This window comes from Mauremys mutica, chromosome 24 (assembly GCF_020497125.1).
Source record: "Mauremys mutica isolate MM-2020 ecotype Southern chromosome 24, ASM2049712v1, whole genome shotgun sequence".
NCBI lineage: Eukaryota > Metazoa > Chordata > Testudines > Geoemydidae > Mauremys > Mauremys mutica.
In genome coordinates this window covers 11081553-11088176 of record NC_059095.1, presented here as the reverse complement: position 1 = coordinate 11088176, position 6624 = coordinate 11081553, and positions in this window count along the sequence as shown.

The window sequence follows — 6624 nt, the reverse complement described above, 5'->3', positions numbered from 1 at the left end:
GTGGGATTTAAAGCCTCGTGCCAGGTTCTGAGCCATGCGGATCTATATTTAGGTCACTTCCATATCTACCTCTGGCTCTTGGAGATGGAGGCTGCTTCTAGCTACAAGGAGCCACCGACCCAACAGTTCTCCTGGACCATGATCCAGGGTGGTTCAGGGGGTGAATCCCGCTAAGGATTTCAGGTTCATTAGCCAGACCTGGGCCCCTGTGAGAAGGTTTGGCGCTGGGTCCAGGGGTGGATGCCTCCAAAGTTTATGGAGAGGCTTGGAGGTGGTTGGCTTGGGGCCATCTCCAGTGTTCACTGGCGATCAGGCCTGAACCAGCGCTCTCTGGCGCCAGTAAATGTCGTTCCATTGACTTGAACGAGCTTTGGGTCAGGTCCAGAGTGCCCACGGGAATGACATTTTCAGCTGCACCACAGAGGCAGTGTGGTCTAATGGATAGGCCCCCTGCCCGGGAAATCAGCTGACCTGGGCTCTGTTCCCAGCTCTACCACTGAGCTCCAGAAAAGGCCCCGAGGGGCCAGCCAGGCCCAGAACGCAGGTCTCCTGCCTCCCAGTCTGCTAGCCTGTGCTGCTGTTTCCATGCAGGTGTCAGCCCATTGGGTGCTCCCAGGGCCCCAGCGGGTGTCGGTGTACTCGGGCGACGAGGGCTTTGCTTTAGCAATGCCGACTGATGAGTGTAGGTATCGAATAGGGACATGCTGAACTTCGCCCAGGAAAGAAACAGAATCTCCAGTCTGCAAACCTCAGCCCCCTTAATCCTGTCCTCAGATTTGTGTTCTGGGTAATCCTCTTTAGCCTGGGGCACTTTTCCTGCTTAGCTCTGCCAGGGCTTCAGCATGGAGCAGGGGGAGCCCATCCAACACACCCTTGGGCTCCCTGCTAGGGTGACCAGACAGCAAGTGTGAAAAATCGGGACGGGGGTCGGGGGTAATAGGAGCCTATATAAGAAAAAGCCCCAAATATCGGGACTATCCCTATAAAATCGGGACATCTGGTCACCCTACTCCCCACTGGTTTTTTGGCACCTCCACAGACGTCTCAGGTCTGGTAGATGATTCAAGAAAGAAGCAAAGTAAAGTCTCCCTCTGTTTAAGGCATTATTAGTAGGTGAGGATGTGGGTTTAAAAGGATTCAATGGCCCAGGGCACAGCCTCCTGCAACTGATCAGAGAGGAGCCTAAGGAGGAGGCCTTTCCAGTAGGGAGAGGGACGTATTCATGCTGTTGGACAAGGCCCGGGGGAGATCTCCTCTGGAATCCCGTGCACAGCTGTGGCCACCCAGGTCAAAGAAGCTGAAGTCCGACTGGAGCTGGGGGCTGAGCCGGGGAACAGAGGCCCGTCTTACTGGAGGAGGCTAGAAGAGTTGGGCTTCGTTAGGGTGGCCAGAAGCAGCGAGGGAGGCGACATGTCTATAAACACACCGGGAGGCAAACCCAGGCAGGGAGAAGAGCTAGTGACGCTACAGGCCGATGTTGGCACAAGAGCAAATGAGGATCAGCTGGTCAGGAATAAACGCAGGCTGGAAACAAGAAGGTTTCTAACGGTCAGAGGAGGGAGGCGCTGGAACAGCCTCCCCCCAGGAGCTGGTGGGGGCAAACATGTGAGTCTGAAGATGGAGCTTGACAAAGGTCAGAGCGGGCAGGTGTGAGCTGACAGGGCTCCTGCAATAGCAGGGGGGGCCGGACTCGGTGTGACCCGTGTCGGTCCCGTACAGGGCACACGCCCAGCCGCGTTACTGCAGGAAAGGCACTGCCAGAGTTGCCATATGCCAAACGAGAGGTAAAACTGAGGTCCCGGAGTCCTTCCAAACAACCCCAGGGCCATCTCTTTGCGTGAGAAAAGGAATGTTACCCTGTCCCTGGCCAAAACCGGACTCATGCAATTCTATTCGGCCTCCCTAACCGGCCCTGCAGTTTCAGTCGTAGACAGGATTCTTCTCAGCTCCCCGCCTTACACTGTTGCTGTGCGCTGTTAAAGAGGGGCCCCGTGTCGCCCCAGAGGTGGCTGCTTTTCAGTAGTGGGTGAAGGAATCATCTTTTCTTAGAGTGAATCAGAGGAGTAAGGAAATTCCTAACTAAATCCAGGCTAGATGGAGACCGCGCAGGCGCAGGGGGATGGTCCGACCAGAAATCAGGGCCCTGCAGTGCTGGGAGCTGCACAGACCCAGAGCCTGCCCCAGAGCACATACAATCTAAAGAGTCAAGACAACGGGTAAGGAGAGAGGGTCACACAGGAGGTCAATAGTAGAACTAAAGCTTGAACCCTGGTTTCCTGGACCAAGCTGTTTCTCCATGGCCAGCCTTACAGAGAGAAAGCTCCCCTCTGGCTCACCCTAAGATCCCATCGCCACCCCTCCAGGGCCATCGATTGCATAGTTGTGCCATCTGCAGCTGAGCTTCACCCATTAGGAATCCAGAGAGCAGTGCAGGATTTCCCCCGGCCAGAGCAGCCGATGGAGCCAGCCCGGCCGGGGAAGGCTCCCCCAGGAGCGCTGCAGCCAGGCTTTGGGAGCAGTGCTCAGCCCCTGGAGGCAGCTGCTCCACCCAAGGCAGCAGAGGCTGCCCGCACACTGCCAGCCAGAGGGAACCTCTCTTTATCTGCAGGAGAGGTCAAGGTCGGGCTGGTGCCACTTTGGAATGAGCTATAGGGTCACGGCCCTGGTCCTGCCTCTCTGCTGGGGCCCTTGGCACCTGCCGTGCAAACTGGCCGTGTGTGCGCGCTGCACCGGAGTCACTCGCGTGCAGAGTTCGCCAGGCCGGGCCAACCCTGGCCTGGCGAGGCCAGGCACTGTCGATTGAGACCAGCAGGTCGTTTCACACAGGCCACCGTCCAGGTCTCAAAGGCTAGAGGGCTGCAGCCTCCTCACACCCGGGGCTTTGGGCCAGATTGTTAAGGTATTTAGGACTCTAAAGATGCAGAGAGGTGCCTGGGTGCATCTGAAAATCTCACTAGATGCTTAGCTGCATCTTTAGCACCTAAATCCTTTTGGAAATCTGACCCTGCCAGGGCAAAGGTTCATTCTGATCCCTCAGCCATCCCATCCCCACAGCCCATCCATTTTAGGCATCAGGCCAGTCCTGATTACCAGAGTGTCGGAACACCTTGTCATCTTTAATGTATTTAGTCTCATAACCTGCCCGCCCCCCTGAGAGGTAAGGAAGTGCCATTATCCCCATTGCACAGATGGAGAAACTGAGACAGAGAGTGACTAAGGCCCAGATCCTCAAAGGTATTTAGGTCGATGAGAGTTAGGCACCACTAAATACATTGGGTGATCAATGGAAGTTAGGTGCCTAAATACTTTGGATGATCTGGGGCTAAGTGACATGCCCAAGGACCCACAGGAAGCATGTGGCAGAGTTGAGGACTGAGCCCAGTGCTAGGCTGGCACTCTGACTGCTGGACCATCCTTCTCAGAAAGCTGCCAGTTCCCAGGAGAGGAGTTCGGCAGCTACAGCGTGTCCTCTTGAGCCACCCGCCTACTCCGACAGCAGGCCTCTGCGTTGATGGGCTGGTTTTTCTTGGTTCCAGGAGTGTCAGTAGGAAGACAAAATTAAAGAGGTTTGATCCAGAAGCCGGGATGAGCCTCATGGAAAATTCCTAATGACAGGCTTAGCTTTTTAACCTGTTCTTGGGTGGGGTCTAACAGGAGCAAACAATTCATAATTAGCCCGACTAGCCAGGGGAGATGGTGTAATACCAAATTCCTATTACTGGGGAGAGAGACAAGGTGGGGGAGGTGATTTCTTTCATTGGACCAGCTTCTGTTGGCGGAAGGGACAATCTTTTGAGCTTACACAGAGCATTCCGTCCGGTCACAGAGGGGGTGTCAGCACTCCAGTTAAACCACAGCTGGCCCATGTCAGCTGACTCGGGCTCCAGAGACATTCAGGGTCGGGCTGGACCCTACCCTGCGAGAGGGCAAGGTCTCAGAGCCCGGGCTCCAGCCCACCCCCAAACATCTGCACTCCCTGTATCCCGAGTCAGGTGACACAGGCCAGCTGCGGGTGTTTAATTGCAGTGGAGACATAGCCAGAAAGCTTGTCCCTTCCCACCAGAAGAAGGTGTTCCAATAAAAGACCTCAGCACCCAGGGCCACCAGGGGCCCCCACGAGAGTTTTCGGTGGGTCCTTCAGTGCCTCTGAACACACCCGGAGTGAGTGAAGGACCCGCAACCAAAGACCCAGAGCTTCTTCTGCTCCGGGTCTTCGGCGGAAATTCAGCAGCGAGGGTTCCTTCCGCTCCGGGTCTTCGGTGGCAATTTGGCGGTGGGTCTTTCACGCGCTCCGGGACCTGCTGCCGAAGTGCCCGAAAGACCCGGAGCGGAAGGACCCCCGCCACCAAAGACCCCAGGCCCCCTGAATCCTCTGGGCAGCCCTGTCAGTATCTTGTCTCATATCCTGTGGCTGACACGACTACACCGTGCAAACAGCATATGACTGCTGAGAACAGCCTGGGCGCTGCTTTCATAGAATCATAGAATCTCAGGGTTGGAAGGGACCTCAGGAGGTATCTAGTCCAACCCCCTGCTCAAAGCAGGACCAAGCCCCAGATGGATTTTTGCCCCAGATCCCTAAACGGCCCCCTCAAGGATTGAATTAATAACCCTGGGTTTGGCAGGCCAATGCTCAAATCACTGAGCGATCCCTCCCCCTTCAAATGCCTGCACGGAATAACGTTTGCCTGCGTCCTCCTCATGCAGGTCTCCCTGGACCACAGCCCGAGGGAAGTGTAAGTTCCAGGTGCAAGCCCTCTAGGTCTGTGTATATCACGCACCGAGGGGCCAGGAGACGGGAGTACAGCAGACTGATTGGCAAGTGAAAGCAGCCCCTTGACCTTCTTGCAACCTCATGTCAGATCAGCTCCTCCAGCCTGGAGTCCGAATCTGTCGCCCACCTGTCAAAGGGGTGGCTGGGAGGGCTCCAGCCCGGGCCTGTGGCCCAGCTGCAGGGACGTGCTCCAACGCCGAACCCCTCTCCAGGTGCTTTTCCTGCAGCAGCCCCTGACACGGGCATTCCCGGATGGGACGGAGGCATGTTGGGGTGAGAGGAGCTGTTGCTAGAATAGTCCCAGGCCCTGGCCGTCCCCTGCTGCTGCAAGCCCCGGAGGTGGAGGTAGATTGTTAGGGCCAGACGGGTCCATCCAGGCTGCCTAGCACAGGCCAGACATCCTCCCCCAGCCATTCCTAGATAAGTTCCTGGAGAATTGGTCTGTCAATGGCTATTAGCCAGGCTGGGCAGGGATGGTGTCTCTAGCCTCTGTTTGCCAGGAGCTGGGAATGGGCGACAGGGGGTGGATCACTTGGCGATTCCCTGGTCTGTTCATTCCCTCTGGGGCACCTGGCATTGGCCACTGTCAGTAGACAGGAGACTGGGCTAGGTGGTGCTTTGCTCTGACCCAGTGTGGCTGGTCTTATGTTCTAGGGGCCAAGCCCGCCATGGGACGCCTCTGGCTAGGGCAGGGGATCTCAAACTGGGGTCAGGACCCACGAGGGGGTCGCGAGGTTATTACATGGGGGATCACGAGCTGTCAGCCTCCTCCCCAAAGCCGCTTTGCCTGCAGCATTTAGAATGGTGTTACATATATAAAAAGGTGCTTTTAATAAGGGCGGGGGGTGGGTCACACTCAGAGGCTCGCTGTGTGACAGGGTCACCAGGACAAAAGTCTGAGAACCGCTCGGCAAGGGAAAGCTCAGGCCACCTCCCCACAGTGCCTCTGCCCAGCCGCAGAGGGATGAATTCTGCCAACTGCATGTAACTTTCCCCACCAGGGGCCCGAGGCAGAGGTGGCCCAGCTGGGTCCGGGGGTGTCCGAGCTGATGTAACGTACGAGGTGGCTGGGGCCAGGGCCGGCTTTAGGGTGTGTGGGGCCCGATTCGAAAGAGCCGCCGCCGAAGAGAGCGACGGCAATTCGGCGGCAGCTCAATCGGTCGCCGCTGTTTCCGGTGGCACTTCGGCGGAGGACGCGGGGCCCCTGTGACGGAGGCTGCGGGGCCCGATGCCCGGGAATCGGGGGAATCGCCCTAAAGCCGGCCTGGGGCACAGGTGCGCGTGACTCCAGTTTAGTATGTGGAAGGGGACTTGCTGGCCCCTGGCTAAAACTCAGTGTGTGTGAGGGGGCGTGTTTTGGTTGCTAGCTCCCAGTACCAAAAGTCAGGGGAAGCGTCGACGGACCCTGAGACTGACAGTCCCCAGGGTAATGGGGAGAGGCCAACGCTCCGTCAGCCTGATTGACAGGACAAGCCAGCCAATGAGGGAGTCAGGAGGCCAGGGGTCCCGTCCTCCCTGTGACCGGGAGCCGCCTGAGCGGGGCTGAGCTAAGGGGAGAGCAGGAGCCTGAGCTGAGCTGGAGGCAGAGCTGCCGGCCAGAGGCAGAGGGGCCAGAGGAGCAGCCCAGGGAGCTGGAGGCAGAGCAGTAGCAGAGCTGGGGCAGGGTGAGAGTGGAGCTGGAGCTGGAGGCAGAGCAGCAGCAGAGCTGGGGCAGGGTGAGAGTGGAGCTGGAGCTGGAGCTGAGGCAGAGGCTGGAGCTGGAGCTGGAGCTGGAGCTGGAGGCAGAGCAGTAGCAGAGCTGGGGCAGGGTGAGAGTGGAGCTGGAGCTGGAGCTGAGGCAGAGGCTGGAG